Below are 16,818 nucleotides of genomic sequence, written 5' to 3'. Positions count from 1 at the left end.
AATTTAATCCAAAAAATAAAATATTTTTAAAAATGCAAAAAATATCAATCATTCCCTTTTATTAAATTGGTAATCATGTTATTTGAGAGAAGGCACAACTTTCAAATAAATTGGTTTATTTAGTTAATAAATGTTTTAATATGATTTTTGAACTTGCCATAAATCCAAATTACAAAATTGTTAATCAATAATACAAATTCGTGAATGTAAAAATTTCTTAATTGAACCATGATTTTTATTTTTTCGGTGTAGCTTACTTTTAAAGCAAGTTCCATTTTAAGCAAATCTGGGCTTGCGAATCTATCAGTGGCATGTGAATTCTTTCTCGCAAGCAAGAAGCACGACCATTTTTAAACAGACCCCTTTTGGGCGCAAGGGGCCCGTTACTATACCGAGAGAATTTTCCTTCATAAATATAATATCGGGTTTCATAACCTTTTGTTCATAAATATTATAAAAATTCTTAATGAATAAAAATGTATGAATATGATCGTTTATGAAAAAAGTTCTTATATTTATGAAACTTTGTTTCTAACATGCAAATAAAATTTTGATAGTATTAAAAATTTTTGAGATTCCATTGCAGGATTTTTTCCGGCTTTAGACCATTGTTTAATGCTTTCTCTTCAAAGAATAGTATAGCGAAAAACATTTAAGTCAGCAAAAGGTGTGCTGTTGCTAGAAGCATTTGACCAAGATAAATCTTCAGCAGGAGATGTTTTTAAACTTCAATTCCTCGTAAAGGCGATAGCCAGTTCGGGATGCTCCTAAAAATGTTAAAATGAGTTAACAGATTATCGAATTCTAATGAAATATCACGTATCCTCGGGGTTACTTCTTCTTGAAAAACTTTTTTTTTGCACAAAACACAGAATTTTCTTTTTACACATTTCACTTCAGTGCAAAGATAAAAACACCCAATATCTTTAAGATTTTACGTAGAATGAATGACGCAGGGATCTGATTGTGCATGGTGTCATTTTGTGCATTGTTGTAATGTAAAACATACATGTAGGTATGCGTCTGTATTTTCTCATTATTTCTTTTGCACACTAGAAATCATGTGTGCAAAAACGGAAAACAAACAAACAACCGAGAAATAACCACAAAATGCTGAACCTCTTCCAAGTATACATTAAGTAGTTTACTAGGACTTCACTTGGAAAATTCCACCATCAAATCATAAATGAGACAATTTTTATTGTATACCCACGTGGACAGATTTCAATAACATAATTTATTAATATTATGAAAATTTTCTTTATATGTATAAAACAAAGTTTCATAAATATAAGAACTTTTTTCATAAACGATCATATTCATAAATTTTTATTTTTTATCATTAAGAATTTTCATAATATGTATGATATATTCATTAATATAATAAAACTTTTTATAACATTTATGAAAAAATGTTATAAAAACCGAACAGTCCTTTTTGTTTAGCGGAAATGGTACTGAGGTCTCGGCTGCGGCTTAGCTCGCCGGATGGGGAGGTTCTTCTTCCACTGAACTGCACAATTAATTAATTTTCGTACCATGTTCGAAAGTTCAAATTCAAAATGTCAAAGGGATATTTACAATTTATAATAAAAACAAAAATCGCTATAACAAAAAAAAATGGAAACGGATGTAAATTAATAAATACCTTTTTGCCGTTCAGTTTAAAAATTACACTCGGATTTCCATTCTGTGAGGTTTAGCTGATCTATCTCAATGGTTTCCCGCTCCTAATGACTTTGCGGTCATCCATGGTATTTTATTGCCATTATGTCTTCTTTTTAAAAAACCCCAATTTTATTCAGTCACCTGGCAATTATTCATTCCACCATATTAAAGTATAAAACCACCATTTTTAATTTTACGAATTCAAAATATATTGCAAATTATTAAATCTTTCAAAATAATCATCTTATATGTTAACCTAGTTTTATTAAATGTAGAAGAAAAATAGGGTCATTTAGGGAATAAATATCAAATAAATTTACAAATTATAACAGTATTCTTTCTTATTTATTCATATATACTCATGAATAGGCAATGTACATATATTTTTACATAGTTTTTTTATGTCTTACTTTCCTATTCATTATTTTTATATACTTTTCTTTCGGTATATTTCCGTTATAACTACAGTTTTTTTCTTCTTTTTTTAATTTAACCTTTTTTATTGCTCTATAGGCTCTTTTCAAACTCAAATATCTTTAAGACATATATATTGTGCTCTTTTCTTGTCACATACATTACTTCATTTCAAATAACAAAAACTTAATTATGAAGTTTTGTTATTTAATTAGGCATTTATGTTAATTTTTCCCCTTTTTCAGATGATGCACAAGGTTGGCTTCGGAAGTGAAATATGGACCAATTCATGTCGTGATTGTCTACAATGCTGTCTTTTATACAAAGTTGGTGAGGAACTCATTATCGTCGCAGGTATTGTATTTATTATTTAAGATGTTGAGCATAAATACGACCAATAAGAGCTCCTCTTAGGGTTTCTACCTCATAGGAACAGTTTCCTAGAGTCTTTCTGATTCTGTATTTCAACCAGGGGCTATATAATTTAGCATTAATTCCTTTCGCAAAATTGCTCTGCACAAAATTTTTCCTATAGACTTCTTGACCTGGCCTGAATGTCACTGTACGGCTCCTCCTATTATATGACCTTTTATTCCGCTCGTACGCTTCATGAATTTTTCTATTTACTTTCTGATGTAAAATATGCATTCTGTCAGATATAGGCAGGGTACCCGTTGAAGCATGTATCGTCAATCACAGGGCACACTCAATTTTTGGTATCATCTCTCATCCCATCTAGTCTGGTCGGTATGTAGGTAGCTTCGTATACCGCTAAGAATAGTATGGTTAACACGTTCACTGGCGTTTGACTGTGGGGCATGTATTGCCGTACGTACATGTGTTATACCGAATGATTTGATGAGCTCTCTAAATGCCTCCGACGTAAATTGTTTGCCGTTATCTGAATATATACATTCAGGTACACCAAATTTATAGAAGATCTCCTCAATAAGAAGCTATTGACCTGTGCCACAGTCAAAATTACAAATTTAGTCTTATGGTCGAGAACAATAAATATAAAAGTCTTACCAGACTTCGTCCGGGGATATGGTCCTTAAAAGTCAATGTACATTTTTTGGAATGGTCGTTGTGTAACAACTTCATTTCCCATTGGTGTTCTCAATACCTGTTTAGGGTGCTTAATTTCCTTGCACATACTGCAGTCACTGACAAATTGTCTGACCTGGGTCACCATCGATGGCCAAAAGAAATATTGTCGTACATTGTGTAATGTTTTGGCCACACTACCATGACATGTGTTGTTCTCATGTGATCTTTGTATGATTCCTGGCGTTAGATCACCTGGCAGCCATATCTTCCAACATTCCCCTTCGTTCTCTACATCATCTCGGTTAACTTTAACCCTTTTGTACACAATGCTTTCGCATACTTTTAAATCTGGTAATCGGTCCTTGTTCTGTTCCACTGTATCAAAAATATTCAAATAGTCTGGGTGTCTTAATGCTTCTGAATCAAAATCTATTAGAGAAGTAACGTCAATAAGAATCTCCTCCATGTCCATGCGAGATAACATGTCAGGTACCACATTCCTTGTACCTTGTCGGTGCTCTATCGTGAACCTATATCCTTGGAGCTTTAGACTCCATCTAGCAAGTCGTCCATTGAAATCCTTCTGCCTCATTAGCCACTGTAGGCTTGAGTGGTCGGTGATAACTGTAAAGTCCATCCATTCTATATATTATCTTAATCTTTCAATGGCCAGAATTACGTTTAAACATTTTTTTTCAGTGGTTGAATAATTTCGTTGTGCGCTGTTCAATTTCTTAGAGAAATATTTAATAGGATGTTCCCCATCTTCATCGTCTCTTTGAAACAGAATAGCGCCAACACCGACATTAGACGCGTCACACTGAACAAAGAATGGTTTAGCAAAATCGGGACTGGAAAGTACCGGACTAGATACCAAAACAAGTTTTAACTTCTCGAATAAGTCCAAGGCCTGGGGTATCATCTAGAATCCTGGTTTATTTTTCAACGTGTCTGTCAGTGGTGCTGTCAAAGTAGAGAAATCGTGGATGTACCTACGGTACCATCCGACGGTACCTTCGAACATCCTTTTGAATCTTCGGTGGCCTGATGTTAAGAATTGCCTGTACCTTGCCTTGATGAGGTCTCAGTCTACCTGCCACAACAATATATCCCAAATACCTTAGTTCACGATAACAAAATTTGGACTTCTTCATATTAATAATTAGGACGGCATTCGTAAGTTTATCTCCAACTGTCCTTAACGTTTCCATAAGTACTGCAAAATCCTGTGATACAACCAACAGATCGTCGAGGTACACAAACACTCGGTCTTTCAACTCTGCAGGAATCACTCCGCCCATGAGTCGACACATACTTTGAGCGGTATTGCACAATCCGAAGGGCATTTAATGTCTATAGTATGTTGTTCAAGACGAGTTTTTCCCAAGCCGTTTGACATTTTCCAAGATTAACCTCTGTTCATTAGTTAGTACATTCATATTATTATGCTCCAAGATTTCTTTGCCAGTATCACAAACTTCAGACCCAAAAGAGATTGTAATGTCCATTTTCCACCGAAAATTGTATCCTAAGATATGGTTTTGTTTCAAATTCCGAACCAAATGTAGAGTCATCTTTCTTATTTTGTCACCACATTGTATATCTACTACAATCTTGCCAACGATTTACTGTTCCTTGCCATAAGCGGTCCTTTTAAAAGACTTAAAATCTAGAATCTTAGCGTTAATCTTCTCGGCATTATCAATGCAATTTCTGCCTAAGCAACAGAGAGATGCACCACTATCCATTAGATCAAATAATTCTAAACCATTCAACTTCACATTCAAGTATGGCCTGATGTCATTTTCTACCTCCAGGCAAGCAGATGCTGTTTCCTTTCTTTCAGTTTTTTTTATCGCATAACCCTTTCTCGCCTTGACTACCCTTTTACTTATGACAGGTATAAAGTCCTTGAAATTCTCGTTTATCCTTCAATTATATTCTTTCAATCCTTGATCATATGGAACAATGGTCTTCAATTTTACTTTCTGATGCAAAATATGCATTCTGTCAGATATAGGCAGGGTCAACATTTCACCGTCCTCTAACGCATTCAATTTCGTCTATATTTTATATGCATCCGCATGCGTTTCCATATTGTAGCCTGTAAGGGCAAAATAAGGAGATGTACCCGTTGAAGCATGTATCGTCAATCGCAGGGCACACTCAATTTTTGGTATCATCTCTCATCCCATCTAGTCTGGTCGGTATGTAGGTAGCTTCGTATACCGCTAAGAATAGTATGGTTAACACGTTCACTGGCGTTTGACTGTGGGGCATGTATTGCCGTACGTACATGTGTTATACCGAATGATTTGATGAGCTCTCTAAATGCCTCCGACGTAAATTGTTTGCCGTTATCTGAATATATACATTCAGGTACACCAAATTTATAGAAGATCTCCTCAATAAGAAGCTATTGACCTGTGCCACAGTCAAAATTACAAATTTTGTCTTATGGTCGAGAACAATAAATATAAAAGTCTTACCAGACTTCGTCCGGGGATATGGTCCTTAAAAGTCAATGTACATTTTTTGGAATGGTCGTTGTGTAACAACTTCATTTCCCATTGGTGTTCTCAATACCTGTTAGGGTGCTTAATTTCCTTGCACATACTGCAGTCACTGACAAATTGTCTGACCTGGGTCACCATCGATGGCCAAAAGAAATATTGTCGTACATTGTGTAATGTTTTGGCCACACTACCATGACATGTGTTGTTCTCATGTGATCTTTGTATGATTCCTGGCGTTAGATCACCTGGCAGCCATATCTTCCAACATTCCCCTTCGTTCTCTACATCATCTCGGTTAACTTTAACCCTTTTGTACACAATGCTTTTGCATACTTTTAAATCTGGTAATCGGTCCTTGTTCTGTTCCACTGTATCAAAAATATTCAAATAGTCTGGGTGTCTTAATGCTTCTGAAACAAAATCTATTAGAGAAGTTACGTCAATAAGAATCTCCTCCATGTCCATGCGAGATAACATGTCAGGTACCACATTCCTTGTACCTTGTCGGTGCTCCATCGTGAACCTATATCCTTGGAGCTTTAGACTCCATCTAGCAAGTCGTCCATTGAAATCCTTCTGCCTCATTAGCCACTGTAGGCTTGAGTGGTCGGTGATAACTGTAAAGTCCATCCATTCTATATATTATCTTAATCTTTCAATGGCCAGAATTACGTTTAAACATTTTTTTTCAGCGGTTGAATAATTTCGTTGTGCGCTGTTCAATTTCTTAGAGAAATATTTAATAGGATGTTCCCCATCTTCATCGTCTCTTTGAAACAGAATAGCGCCAACACCGACATTAGACGCGTCACACTGAACAAAGAATGGTTTAGCAAAATCGGGACTGGAAAGTACCGGACTAGATACCAAAACAAGTTTTAACTTCTCGAATAAGTCCAAGGCCTGGGGTATCATCTAGAATCCTGGTTTCTTTTTCAACGTGTCTGTCAGTGGTGCTGTCAAAGTAGAGAAATCGTGGATGTACCTACGGTACCATCCGACGGTACCTTCGAACATCCTTTTGAATCTTCGGTGGCCTGATGTTAAGAATTGCCTGTACCTTGCCTTGATGAGGTCTCAGTCTACCTGCCACAACAATATATCCCAAATACCTTAGTTCACGATAACAAAATTTGGACTTCTTCATATTAATAATTAGGACGGCATTCGTAAGTTTATCTCCAACTGTCCTTAACGTTTCCATAAGTACTGCAAAATCCTGTGATACAACCAACAGATCGTCGAGGTACACAAACACTCGGTCTTTCAACTCTGCAGGAATCACTCCGCCCATGAGTCGACACATACTTTGAGCGGTATTGCACAATCCGAAGGGCATTTAATGTCTATAGTATGTTGTTCAAGACGAGTTTTTCCCAAGCCGTTTGACATTTTCCAAGATTAACCTCTGTTCATTAGTTAGTACATTCATATTATTATGCTCCAAGATTTCTTTGCCAGTATCACAAACTTCAGACCCAAAAGAGATTGTAATGTCCATTTTCCACCGAAAATTGTATCCTAAGATATGGTTTTGTTTCAAATTCCGAACCAAATGTAGAGTCATCTTTCTTATTTTGTCACCACATTGTATATCTACTACAATCTTGCCAACGATTTACTGTTCCTTGCCATAAGCGGTCCTTATAAAAGACTTAAAATCTAGAATCTTAGCGTTAATCTTCTCGGCATTATCAATGCAATTTCTGCCTAAGCAACAGAGAGATGCACCACTATCCATTAGATCAAATAATTCTAAACCATTCAACTTCACATTCAAGTATGGCCTGATGTCATTTTCTACCTCCAGGCAAGCAGATGCTGTTTCCTTTCTTTCAGTTTTTTTTATCGCATAACCCTTTCTCGCCTTGACTACCCTTTTACTTATGACAGGTATAAAGTCCTTGAAATTCCCGTTTATCCTTCAATTATATTCTTTCAATCCTTGATCATATGGAACAATGGTCTTCAATTTTACTTTCTGATGCAAAATATGCATTCTGTCAGATATAGGCAGGATCAACATTTCACCGTCCTCTAACGCATTCAATTCCGTCTATATTTTATATGCATCCGCATGCGTTTCCATATTGTAGCCTGTAAGGGCAAAATAAGGAGATGTACCCGTTGAAGCATGTATCGTCAATCGCAGGGCACACTCAATTTTTGGTATCATCTCTCATCCCATCTAGTCTGGTCGGTATGTAGGTAGCTTCGTATACCGCTAAGAATAGTATGGTTAACACGTTCACTGGCGTTTGACTGTGGGGCATGTATTGCCGTACGTACATGTGTTATACCGAATGATTTGATGAGCTCTCTAAATGCCTCCGACGTAAATTGTTTGCCGTTATCTGAATATATACATTCAGGTACACCAAATTTATAGAAGATCTCCTCAATAAGAAGCTATTGACCTGTGCCACAGTCAAAATTACAAATTTTGTCTTATGGTCGAGAACAATAAATATAAAAGTCTTACCAGACTTCGTCCGGGGATATGGTCCTTAAAAGTCAATGTACATTTTTTGGAATGGTCGTTGTGTAACAACTTCATTTCCCATTGGTGTTCTCAATACCTGTTAGGGTGCTTAATTTCCTTGCACATACTGCAGTCACTGACAAATTGTCTGACCTGGGTCACCATCGATGGCCAAAAGAAATATTGTCGTACATTGTGTAATGTTTTGGCCACACTACCATGACATGTGTTGTTCTCACGTGATCTTTGTATGATTCCTGGCGTTAGATCACCTGGCAGCCATATCTTCCAACATTCCCCTTCGTTCTCTACATCATCTCGGTTAACTTTAACCCTTTTGTACACAATGCTTTCGCATACTTTTAAATCTGGTAATCGGTCCTTGTTCTGTTCCACTGTATCAAAAATATTCAAATAGTCTGGGTGTCTTAATGCTTCTGAATCAAAATCTATTAGAGAAGTAACGTCAATAAGAATCTCCTCCATGTCCATGCGAGATAACATGTCAGGTACCACATTCCTTGTACCTTGTCGGTGCTCCATCGTGAACCTATATCCTTGGAGCTTTAGACTCCATCTAGCAAGTCGTCCATTGAAATCCTTCTGCCTCATTAGCCACTGTAGGCTTGAGTGGTCGGTGATAACTGTAAAGTCCATCCATTCTATATATTATCTTAATCTTTCAATGGCCAGAATTACGTTTAAACATTTTTTTTCAGTGGTTGAATAATTTCGTTGTGCGCTGTTCAATTTCTTAGAGAAATATTTAATAGGATGTTCCCCATCTTCATCGTCTCTTTGAAACAGAATAGCGCCAACACCGACATTAGACGCGTCACACTGAACAAAGAATGGTTTAGCAAAATCGGGACTGGAAAGTACCGGACTAGATACCAAAACAAGTTTTAACTTCTCGAATAAGTCCAAGGCCTGGGGTATCATCTAGAATCCTGGTTTCTTTTTCAACGTGTCTGTCAGTGGTGCTGTCAAAGTAGAGAAATCGTGGATGTACCTACGGTACCATCCGACGGTACCTTCGAACATCCTTTTGAATCTTCGGTGGCCTGATGTTAAGAATTGCCTGTACCTTGCCTTGATGAGGTCTCAGTCTACCTGCCACAACAATATATCCCAAATACCTTAATTCACGATAACAAAATTTGGACTTCTTCATATTAATAATTAGGACGGCATTCGTAAGTTTATCTCCAACTGTCCTTAACGTTTCCATAAGTACTGCAAAATCCTGTGATACAACCAACAGATCGTCGAGGTACACAAACACTCGGTCTTTCAACTCTGCAGGAATCACTCCGCCCATGAGTCGACACATACTTTGAGCGGTATTGCACAATCCGAAGGGCATTTAATGTCTATAGTATGTTGTTCAAGACGAGTTTTTCCCAAGCCGTTTGACATTTTCCAAGATTAACCTCTGTTCATTAGTTAGTACATTCATATTATTATGCTCCAAGATTTCTTTGCCAGTATCACAAACTTCAGACCCAAAAGAGATTGTAATGTCCATTTTCCACCGAAAATTGTATCCTAAGATATGGTTTTGTTTCAAATTCCGAACCAAATGTAGAGTCATCTTTCTTATTTTGTCACCACATTGTATATCTACTACAATCTTGCCAACGATTTACTGTTCCTTGCCATAAGCGGTCCTTATAAAAGACTTAAAATCTAGAATCTTAGCGTTAATCTTCTCGGCATTATCAATGCAATTTCTGCCTAAGCAACAGAGAGATGCACCACTATCCATTAGATCAAATAATTCTAAACCATTCAACTTCACATTCAAGTATGGCCTGATGTCATTTTCTACCTCCAGGCAAGCAGATGCTGTTTCCTTTCTTTCAGTTTTTTTTTATCGCATAACCCTTTCTCGCCTTGACTACCCTTTTACTTATGACAGGTATAAAGTCCTTGAAATTCTCGTTTATCCTTCAATTATATTCTTTCAATCCTTGATCATATGGAACAATGGTCTTCAATTTTCGTAATGGTGTCCGTGATGGACTGTCACTAACTATCTGTAGTGATTTCGAATGCGGCATGGGCTGGTCAACTTTTCGCATGCCGTGGTTAGTCAGTACTACAGTGTCGAATCTTTCGAAGAACATGTGGTCCCAGTACTCCCCATGCTCTTGTTGAGGTTTCCCACACATTCGGGACATTTGGGTGACGTCACTCCATCGAACCCATGTTTATAGCAAAATACGTTACGCTGTTGCAACGCACAATCAATAAAGGAATGGCCTGGTTTCCTGCACTTCCAGCAAATATTTTGTCTAGCTGGTCCTGATACGTTCTGTAGGGCCTCAATCCTCTCAAATGTCTTCCGTTTCATGTTGCCCATAATCAATTTCATGTTGTTGTTGGCCGTGACGATACGATAAACGTTTGACAATACTACCCTCTGCCTTCTTGCACTCCTCCAAACGTCCATCTAGTGTCTCTATGTTCTTGGCGTATATAAGTTGAGCTAATCCCTCCTTCAAATTGTCCTTGATAATACGAACAATCTCGTATTCATGATAGGGATCCTCCCCTGGTTCTTCAGCTTCACAATCTCTGATATATAAATGTCTGCACTTTCTGATGGAAGCTGTCGGCGTTCTATTATCCTCCTTTGTATTTAGAAATCGCTCTAGAAATTACGAAATTTCTTAATGAAATTGTATATCAAGCGATCTCATTAACATAAGGAATTCTGTTGGCGAAATTGCCAAATACAGTCGTGTGGCCTACCTGATAAAAAGTGATGGAACCCTTTAACAAAAATATCCCATGGACAATTATAACCCAACCTCAAGGATTCCGCCCTAAAGACAAACTCCTCAACACTGATAGATTTTGGGGAGCCATGAAATTTCAAACCCCACTTTTGAAGCTATAACGGCGTGATTGGCTTATAATTCCTGTTCTGAAAATACGGTTCCCACTGGGTTTATCATTTTGAACTGATTGTCGCGGCTGTCGGTAATCGTCGGGTCGATATCGAAATTCTGGCTCGGTTCGGCCGGTTCCATTTGTAATTTGGTCCTGAGTATTGTCAACACATCCCTTCACCTGTTTGGACAATTTTTAATACAATAAATGTCCTACTTAGGTATCTCTAGCACAATATATTTAATAAAATTTTTGTTAAGTTTTTGTATTTTAAGTTTTATACCTATAATTTTTAATAACTCTTTATTTAGTTAATTTAATTTTTACACCCTATTAGAATTTTTGTTTCATACATAAAAAATAAACAGTAAATAAAATCAAGATAAGAATAAAAGTAATTCATTACATAAAAAAGCAAAACAATTCAGTATAGATTCAAAACGAAAAAAAATTAGAGTAAACATTATTTGTTAATTTTGAAATCTCGTTTTTTTCATAAAATGTGTCACTTTTCTAAGCTGTTGCGTTGGCCTTCTATCATTTATCGACGGTGGAATTGCTTCCAAAAATATGTAAACAATTAATTAAAATTTTGAATCATTTAGCGCATATTATTTGCATTTAGCAAATTATTTACATATACATAGCAAATTATTTACATTTAGCAAATATTTGCTCCCTTAAGGCTGGTACTACGTTCTTTTTTGTGGAAAAATTTCGGAAAATTGTTCTTTCGATAGTTTGACAAGGTTACCACATTTGATTTTTTTGGGTTTCTTTGGCCATAATGTTGTCATTTACATATAAAAATTAATATGGCATCAAACAATTTATCAGCTGCTTTCGTGCATTTGTACACACAAATGTGTTTGGGTCGTACTGAAATTCATGCATGTTGGAAGTTATTTCAACCAAAACACACCCCTTCTTAATTAATAAATAATGAAACACAAAACAATTTAAAAAGAGACAAATTCAGCATATTCTTTCTTACTTACCTCAATTGGCTATGAAAGAATATTTGTTTCACTAGCCGAACGTAGAATAGCGTTCCAAGCGCCTCTATCTTCTGCGCTCATTCTAAAATATCTGACACTAAGTTTCGAGGTGTCTCCCACCACTTGATCTTTCTATGTGGCTTTTGGTCTTCCCGGTTTGCGTGTACCACTGTGATTGCCTTCAAAAGACTTCTTTGCTGGAGCTTCTTCATCCATTCTGACAACATGACCTAGCTAACGCAGCCATTGTATTTTGATGCGTGTAATTATGCTATCGTCGCCATACAGCTCGTGCTTCATACGTCGCCTATATTCTCCTTTAAGGCAAACTGGTCCATATATTTTACGAAGAGTGTTTCTCTCAAATATTCCAAGCACTGCCTCATCTGCTTTCACAAGTACCCATGCTTCAGAACCATATAACAGCATGGGTAGTATCAGTGTCTTGTATAGTGTGATCTTCGTCAGTCGAGAGGTGGCCTTGTTTCTAAACTGCTTACATAGTCCAAAGTCGCATCTGTTTGCCAGTATTATTCTTCGCATATTCTCAAAACTGGTGTCATACGGTTACGGCGGTGCCGTGGTAGATAAAGTTACTGACTGTCTCAAAGTTATGGTTCCCAATTTTCTCCATTTTCTTTACCTGTTCGGTTGTAAAAGGCTTTTTGGGATTTGAAACCATCCATTTCGTCTTATATCCATTTACTGCCCATTTTCACTGACTCTCTTTCGATTCTTTCAAAGGCTGCAGTTACTACTTCCGCAGACCGACCTATGATATCGATGTCGTCGGCATAGGCAAGTAGCATGTGTTCTCTTGTGATTAGTGTGCCATATCTATTCACATCTGTATCTCGTATGATCTTCTCACACAGGATATTAAAGAAATCACACGATAGGCTGTCTCCTTGTCTGAAACCTCGTTCGGTATTAAATGGTTCGGAGATATTCTTTCCTATTCTTACTGAGGAACGCGTATCAGCAAGTGTCATCCTGCAGAGTCTTATTAATTTTGCAGGAAAACCAAACTCAGACATGGCTTGAAATACCTTTGAACGTAAAGGAGTATCGAAGGCGGCTTTGTAGTCAACAAAGAGATGGTAGGTGTTGATTTGTCCTTCTCGGGTCTTTTCCAGGATTTGGCGCAGTGTGAATATCTGGTCTAGTGTGGATTTACGAGGTCTAAAGACGCACTGATAGGGCCCATTTATCTCATTGACTTTAGGTTTTAATCTTTTACACAGTACGCTCGAGAGTATTTTGTATGCGATATGGAGGAGACTTATTCCTCTGTAGTTGGCATATTCTGTCTTGTCTCCTTTCTTGTGTACGGGACATAGTGTGCTGAGGTTCCAATCATCGGGTATGCGTTCTTCTAGCCAGGTTATACAGATAAGCTGATGCATACACCTTATCAGCGTGTCGCCTCCGGTCTTAAATAGTTCAGCTGGTAATCCTTCGGCTCCTGCTACCTTGTTGTTCCTTAGTCGGGTCACTGCTATTTGGACCTCATTCTGACTAGGAGGTAAACATTCTATACCATCATCATTGATTGGTTCCTCTTCGCCGCCAACGTCGGACACAACAGTTGGGTAAAATGTTCTTTCGATATCCTCAGCATGTTACCAGATTTTCTTCTTTGTCTCTGCAGAAGGATGTGCCTGCACCAAAGCCATCGGTTTGATGGTTAATTCTTTGGTAGAATTTCCGGACTTCATTCTGAATCCTATACATCTCAATTCGCTCACACTCACGTCTTTCTATTTCCTTCTCCTCTCTCCTTTTCTCCCGATACCTCTTCTTCATCTGGCGCGTTGCTACTAATTGCAGGGTTGCTCTATATGCCACATTCTTGGCTTCAGTAGCATCTCGACTCTCTTGGTCGTACCATGGGTTTCTTGGAGGAGGCTTCCGGTACGCAAGTATGGATTTCGCGGCATTTTCCACGGAGTGGACAATAGTTACCACTGCGCCATTATATCATCGGAGCAAGGAGTGCTTTCATCAAGCAGTTGGGTCAGTCGAGTCTCCACATGCCACATGCCGAGTCTCCACATGCCGTTGCCATTTGTTGTGTTTTTGCAGCTTTTCAATGTCCAACTTCCGTGCAGTGTCAGATCGTACTTTTCACGCCATGTTCAAACGGGTGCGAACTTTTGCTGCAACAAGGTAATGATCCGAATCTATATTCGCTCCACGGATCGATCTTACATCTAATATGCTGGATGAATGCCAAATTTGGGGAGTTCAGTTTTTACTATTCCTTTGTTTCTTATAGTAGTTCTCATAGTTTTCCGGGGTCGGGTTACTGGCCTAGCGCCCCAACCGCATGGGTTTTGTGGGATTGTATCCCTCGTTGTGGCGAGCCGTTTGCGCCAAGATCCGACGCTCGACGCCAGCCGCCCCTAACCTGGGAACAGACGCTTATGTTGGCTATTGGTTATTTGAAGGCGCCAATAACTCACCTTGTCATCTTAAGTATCATTGGCACTCAGACTCTCCTCTCGAAAATCGCTGACTACCCGCGCCCCAGTTGCAGCTACTCCGCATAAAAACGGAGCTTTCCACCAACCTGTGGACGCGCCCGGCAGCTTTCAGCTAAGCTTCCCGTGTTAACGATGGACACCACACAAGTCGGAGCTCGAAGTTCCAGCCTGTAATTTGTGACCGGTAATTTGTGTTATAAGATGTGAATTTACACCAAACATCCTGTATAGTGAGGACTGCTGGTTATGTGTACATGTGACGTATACACCCCTATTTTCACCAATACTATAACAATGACCACGCATGAGGATGTGCCATGTAAACTGAGCATTTCTGACAGACGATAAATTAAAATAGATAAATAATGGGTCTCACTGATAAATTGCAATTACAAACAGCTATTAGAAATCCGACGTCTTTTCTTCATTCTTAAGAGCCACCCATTGTTGAATTGTTTAAAGATAGTCTCAGTTGTACAACATAAAAACCATATCGTAAAAACGTCATCTTCTCATCAACACACAAAGAAATTTTTGTACGTGTGCGTACATGAGCAGAGAAAATGCGAGAAAGAAGATAACAACAAAGAAAATGCAGACAAATATCTGACATCTTAATGCCGTCAAACCTGGTCGGCTGTTAACAGCTGTTCGCGTGATTTGCGACGAGATTTCCAATAACAACAAATTCAAAACAACACAACCCTGTGGGAAAGGTGTCGCAAATTCTTACTAAGCTGTCAAACTTCTGTACACTGTCAAATTGGCATTCTAGTTTTTAGTTGCATTATCATGTGAAGCAGCCACAAGATCAAAATATTGTAGTTATGATTATAAACGTGTAACACTGGACTCTGAAATTGGAAATTTTTATCAGTTGAGCTTATGAGTTTACCTCCTAAATGTACCAAAGCAACGAGGTTTCCCATAGATTTTCAATGTGAGTAATGACTGGTACCAGGATGCACTAATAAGGTGAGGTCATGCGAACAGCTGAGTACAATTTTTTATTATACCCTCCACCATAGGATGGGGGGTATACTAATTTCGTCATTCTGTTTGTAAATATTCGTCTGAGACCCCATAAAGTATATATATTTTCTTGATCGTCGTGGCATTTTATGTCCGTCCGTCTGTCCGTCCGTCCGTCCGTCTGTCTGTCGAAAACACGCTAACTTCCGGAGGAGTAAAGCTAGCCGATTGAAATTTTGCACAAATACTTCTAATTAGTGTAGGTCGGTTGGTATTGTAAATGGGCCATATCGGTCCATGTTTTGATATAGCTGCCATATAAACCGATCTTGGGTCTTGACTTCTTGAGCCTCTAGAGTGCGCAATTCTTATCCGATTGGAATGAAATTTTGCACAACGTGTTTTGTTATGATATCCAACAACTGTGCCATGTATGGTTCAAATCGGTTCATAAACTGATATAGCTGTCATATAAACCGATCTTGGGTCTTGACTTCTTGAGCCTCTAGAGGGCGCAGTTCTTATCCGATTTGACTGAAATTTTGTACGTAGTATTTTGTTATAATATACAACAACTGTGCCAAGTATGATTCAAATCGGTTTATAACCTGATATACATAGCTGCCATATAAACCGATCGTGGGTCTTGACTTCTTGAGCCTCTAGAGGGCGCAGTTCTTATCCGATTGGAATGAATACGTGTTCATTATGGTCTGAATCGGTCTATAGCCCGATAAAGCTCCCATATAAATCGATCTCCCTATTTTACTTCTTGAGCCCCCAAAGGGCGCAATTCTTATTCGAATTGGCTGACATTTTACACAGGTCTAAAACATATAATTTAATTGTGGTCTAAACCGGATCATATCTTGATATCGCTCTAATAGCAGAGCAAATCTTTTCTTATATCCTTTTTTGCCTAAGAAGAGATGCCGGGAAAAGAACTCGACAAATGCGATCCATGGTGGAGGGTATATAAGATTCGGCCCGGCCGAACTTGTTTTTCTTTTGATTTTGCAATAAATCTGAATGTCAAAGGCTTGATATCACAGTTGTGATATTTTTCTAAAATCTGATGATTTTATGTTCCATTTGATCCGATATTTCACACATAAGCAACAAAGCGGAGTTATAATGATGAAACTACAAATATAAAAAAGATGAGTTGTAAAACAAATTTTATTTCTAAAATCAGTTTGACATTTCAATTCAATTTGCCACTCAAGATATTTTCGTTGGGGGTAGATTTTTGTTGTTGTGCTACCTCTTAATTGTATCAGGGGCTGGTACTATGTTCGTCCTTCGCGACGTTTTTTGTGATTATTTTTTTAGAT

Source organism: Stomoxys calcitrans, chromosome 1 (genome assembly GCF_963082655.1).
Source record: "Stomoxys calcitrans chromosome 1, idStoCalc2.1, whole genome shotgun sequence".
NCBI lineage: Eukaryota > Metazoa > Arthropoda > Insecta > Diptera > Muscidae > Stomoxys > Stomoxys calcitrans.
The sequence above is the reverse complement of the archived record's forward strand: the minus strand, read 5'-3'. Positions refer to the sequence as shown.